General features: G+C 40.1%; 1 pseudogene; it reads left to right on the plus strand.

The window, feature by feature from the left end:
• The first annotated feature begins 1,080 nt into the window (after nt 1-1,080).
• Nucleotides 1,081-2,831, plus strand: LOC122751771 (annotated as a pseudogene).
• The last annotated feature ends 2,203 nt before the right edge of the window (nt 2,832-5,034 follow it).

Here is a 5,034-nt window from a genome sequence, read left to right on the forward strand (position 1 = left end):
ATAAAAAGGAAAGTTCAAAGGGGAAATTAAACCTAAAGGAGTCCCTCATATTTCTGGGACCCCAATATTAAGGTGAATCACCCTAAAATGCTCTGTATATCAAATTTTGGCCCTCACACTCCCCTAGCACATATTAAGTGCTTAGTAAATGCTTATTGAATGAATTAATGGAATGAATATACTTGTTTAATTTAATTAAATTTTGTTATCTAGCCACTCTAATATTCTTTTTTTCTGAAATTATGCTGTGTACATGTTATATTTCTGTTAAGAGAATGAAAGCTCCTTGACTAGCAGAGACTGCTTTTTTAAAATTTCCTTTGTAACCTCAGTGCCTTGCACACAGTATTTAATAAATACCATGAATTAAATGGAATTGACTACCTAATGAGGTTAAATTTGCCTCCTTGCATTAGAATCTCTAATTCGCTGCTATTACCCATAATTTGGGCATTTTTTCAAAAACATCTAAAGCCATGTGCTTGATTGCTGGTTCTCTTCTTGGATATTGCCTCCCAAAATTGCTGGACCTCTCTTCTGCTATTCCTCCCATGTTCCAACTTCTACTTTCCAAGGTATCAGGCTTGTCAGCTCTATGTTGCAATTTCCTATCTCCCCCTGTATTGGCTCTCCTATATTCAAAGAGCAGTGGTGATTTTTTTTTTGGTGAGGCAATTGGGGTTAAGTGACTTGCCCAGGGTCACACAGCTAGTAAAGCCAGATTTGAACTCAGGTCCTCCTAAATCCAGGATAGGTGCTCTACCCACTCTACCCACCTAGCTACCCCATGGTGGTGATTTATTTTTAAAATATCACTTGTTCCTTCAAGGACTTCAGGATTATGAAGGATTTCATAATCCTTCATGATCCTATGTCCTTTTTGATGGTTTTATTTATCCTCAATTTAATCATTAGTGAGTCAATAAACATTTATTAAGCACCTACTATGTGCTAAGCACTATATTAAGTACTAAGGATTCAAATACAAATTAAGAAAAAGGCAGTCCTAGTCTACTCAGTGCAGCAGCAGCCCTCCTTCCTCCACAGCGGTCAGCTATGACCCCCAACTCCCCAGCAACCATGTCGAAGGGACCCTCAGTTGGCAATGATCTTGGCACCACTTACTCCTATGTGGGAGTTTTCCAACATGGGAAAGAGGAGATCATTGCTAATGGCCAAGGAAACATGACCACCCCAAGCTACATGGCCTTCACCAACACAGAATGTTTAATCGGTGATACGGCAAAGAATCAAGTTGCAAAGAACCCCACCAACACAGTTTTTGATGCCAAACACCTGATTGGTCGAAGATTTGATGATGCAGTTGTACAGTTAGACATGAAGCATTGGCCTTTCACAGTGGTGAATGACGCAGGCAGGCCTAAGGTCCAAGTGGAGTACAAAGGGGAGACCAAAAGTTTCTATCCAGAAGAAGTCTATGGTCTTGACTAAGATGAAAGAAATTGCAGAAGCTTACCTTGGGAAGACTGTCACAAATGCTGTGGTCACAGTAACAGCCTATTTAAATGATTCCCAACATCAGGCCACCAAAGATGCTGGAACCATCGCTGGTCTAAATGTGCTCAGAATGATCAATGAGCCAACTGCTGCTGCTATTGCTTATGGCTTGGACAAAAAGGTTGGTGCCCAGAGAAGCATGTTGATCTTTGACCTTGGAGGTGGTACTTTTGATGTCTCCATTCTTGCCACTGAAGATGGCATCTTTGAGGTCAAGTCCACAGCTGGGGACACCCACTTGGGTGGGGAGGACTTTGACAACCACATGGTCAACCATTTCATTGCCGAGTTCAAGCACAAGCACAAGAAGGACATCAGTGAGAACAAGAGGGCTGTTCGACGTCTGTGCACTGCTTGTGAACGTGCAAAGCGCACCCTTTCTTCCAGTACATAGACCAGTATTGAGATTGATTCCCTCTACGAAGGTATTGACTTCTATACCTCAATCACCTGAGTATCAACCCTGATGAGGCTGTTGCCTATGGTGTAGCTGTCCAGGCTGCCATTTTGTCTGGAGATAAATCTGAGAATGTGTAGGACTTGCTGCTGTTGGATGGCATTCTTCTTTCCCTTGGAATTGAGACTGTTGGTGGAGTTATGACAGTTCTGATCAAACATAATACCACCATCCCCACCAAGCAGACACAGACCTTCTCCTACCTATTCCTACAACCAGCCTGGTGTGCTTATTCAGGTTTATGAAGGTGGGAGAGCAATGACCAAGGATAACAATCTGCTTGTCAAGTTTGAGCTCACAGGAATCCCCCCAGCACCCAGGGGTGTCCCTCAGATTGAAGTAACATTTTGACATCAATGCAAATGTCATCCTCAATGTTTCTGCTGTGGATAAGGGCACAGGCAAGGAGAACAAGATCACCATCACCAATGACAAAGGTCATCTGAGCAAAGAAGACATTGAATGTATGGTCCAGGAGGCTGAGAAATACAAGGCTGAGGATGAGAAGCAGAGAGACAAGGTTTCTTCCAAGAATTCTCTCGAATCTTATGCTTTCAACATGAAGGCTACCATAGAAGATGAGAAACTGCAGGGCAAGATTGGTGATGAAGACAAACAGAAGATCCTTGACAAATGTAATGAAATAATCAACTGGCTGGATAAGAACCAGACTGCTGAGAAGGAAGAATTTAAGCATCAGCAGAAAGAAGTGGAGAAGGTCTGCAACCCTATCATTACTAAGCTGTACCAGAGTTCAGGTGGCATGCCAGGAGGCATGCCTGGTGCGTTCCCAGGGGGTGGAGCAGCCCCATCTGGAGGTGCCTCTTCTGGACCTACCATTGAAGAAGTTGACTAAACTCACCAGAAGAAAGAGCATTCCACACTACTTTCCAAAAACTGAAGGACTCAAATTTGTAGCCAAGGCAGTAGCAGTTAACATTTAAGCTATTGCAAAAATCTGGGCATTCTGAATACTTGAATGTGTGCAGAGGGAGAGAAGTGAACAACATTGCACTTTATCAGTACTGTAAACAAGTGGAAATGCAATTCTTGTCCTGGAGAATAAAATCTATTTAAATTGGCACCAAAAAAAAAGAAAGAAAGAAAAAAAGAAAAAGGCAGTCCCTCAAAAAAAGATTACAATTTAATTGGGGAAGACAATACACAAAATAGGTCTGAAAATGGGAGAAGGGTACCAGAAGTAAGGAATAGTCATCAAGATTGCAAATACTTAAAGGGTTCTCTGTCATATCCTGAATATATGCTCTAGAAAAGCAATAGACTTCTCTGTTATTTATGTCAAGTTAACAAGTAAGGCATTCAAACTTGGCACTCCTCAGCAGGGAGTCCCCAACAACTCCTTTACCTTTTCTCTCTTACCAATATGACCTAAAGGCACCTGTGCATCCACATCTGCACTCCTTGGAGCATAAGATATGTCTTCTTCCATGGAGAGTTCAGCTCCATTTTCCCCTAAAAGAATTTCACAATTGTTTTACATTTTTTTCCCCTTTCTTCTCTGTATCTGTTTTCTTTTACCCTTTAAATTCCTGATACTGGTGAGAATTCTCCAATGCCTATTAATATCCTTTTTTCTCATTTTTTCTTCCCTTAAGTATTTATCATTCCCCTGATAACCTGAAGGACAGAAGTGTGTTCCTGCTGCCAATTACTTTCTCCATGGGATGAGAGAATACTTTTTAATTAAGTATGTTGATATTCTATGCTATTGGCAGAAGTAACAAAACAAAACAAAATACAAACACAGCCTCTTCAAGTCACAGAAAAAAATCTACTAGGTCTTCCAAATTGCTTGACATAAGATCCAGTTCTTTACCTTCTTTTGTGAGCTTTTTTGGTTACCTCTTGTTTTTAATTATGCAACAAACTGCCTATTTAAAAGACAGAGAATATAAATCTAATGAGATTTACCTACCCCATATCACTAACCTTTGGATGCTTCTCTCTGGTTTTCTAGATGCAAGTCTTTCTGCCTCCATTTGGGACACAAGGTTTAATTAATTTGTCAGACAAGAGTACACAACCTATAAGAAGACAAGCCACAAGGACCCAAGATCAAGTCCAATTATGTAATTCTGTTTACTTACCTCATTTCACCTTGATTATGATCTCCAGGTTATTCTTTCCACTCCCCCGAGTGTTTGGTTCTCTCTCCCACTATATAAAGGGGGTGCATGTGAAATAGCAAACAAAACAGAAACTCACAGGACACATGAATACCAAATTAAAACCAATTATCAAATGAGATGTAGGCACATCGTTTGAATTTGCTGATGTTCTCTATTTTTTCATGTGCCAGTATTTTTTATGAAGCCTTCCTTCTATGATCTGCATATCCCCCTCTTGCTTCCACAGTGATGGTGGCAGAGTGGCAAATGAAAGAGGCATAGAATCCAAAAATCATTTTCTGGACTACTCACAAACACTGATTTATCTGCTGTTACTCCAAATGTGAGATCTTTCTGTAGTGTCAACAAGCTTATGAACCATGGACAGCCAAGTGGTACAGGAGAGAGAATGCTGGACTTAGAGTCAGAAAATCTGAATGGCAATACAACCCAGACACATACTAGCTATGTGACTCTGGGCAGGTCATTTCATCTCTTTTTTGCCTTGGTTTCCTCATCTGTAAAATGAGGGAAATAGTAGTGTTTACCTCCCAGGGTTGTTATAAGGATCAAATGTGATACTATACATATATAGCCTATATCAAATTGCTTTCTGTCTTGGGGAGGGGAGAGGGAGAAAAATTTGGATCTAAAAATCTTTTGAAAACAAATATAAAAACTATCTTTACATGTAACTGGAAAATAATAAAAGACATTTTGTGATTTAAAAAAATGTGATACTACTAGAAAGGATTTACAAGTCTTAAAATGCTATGTGAATTCTAGCCATTATTATTATTACTGGAAGAGATAAACAACAGCAATATTGACATTTTTTCCCATACACAACCAGAAGACATGAAGTAGTTCCACTTCAATAGGAGGGCAGCTCACAGGTTCTCCTCAGAATGGCAAATAATGAGTTTGTTT

This window comes from Dromiciops gliroides, chromosome 3, assembly GCF_019393635.1.
Source record: "Dromiciops gliroides isolate mDroGli1 chromosome 3, mDroGli1.pri, whole genome shotgun sequence".
Lineage (NCBI taxonomy): Eukaryota > Metazoa > Chordata > Mammalia > Microbiotheria > Microbiotheriidae > Dromiciops > Dromiciops gliroides.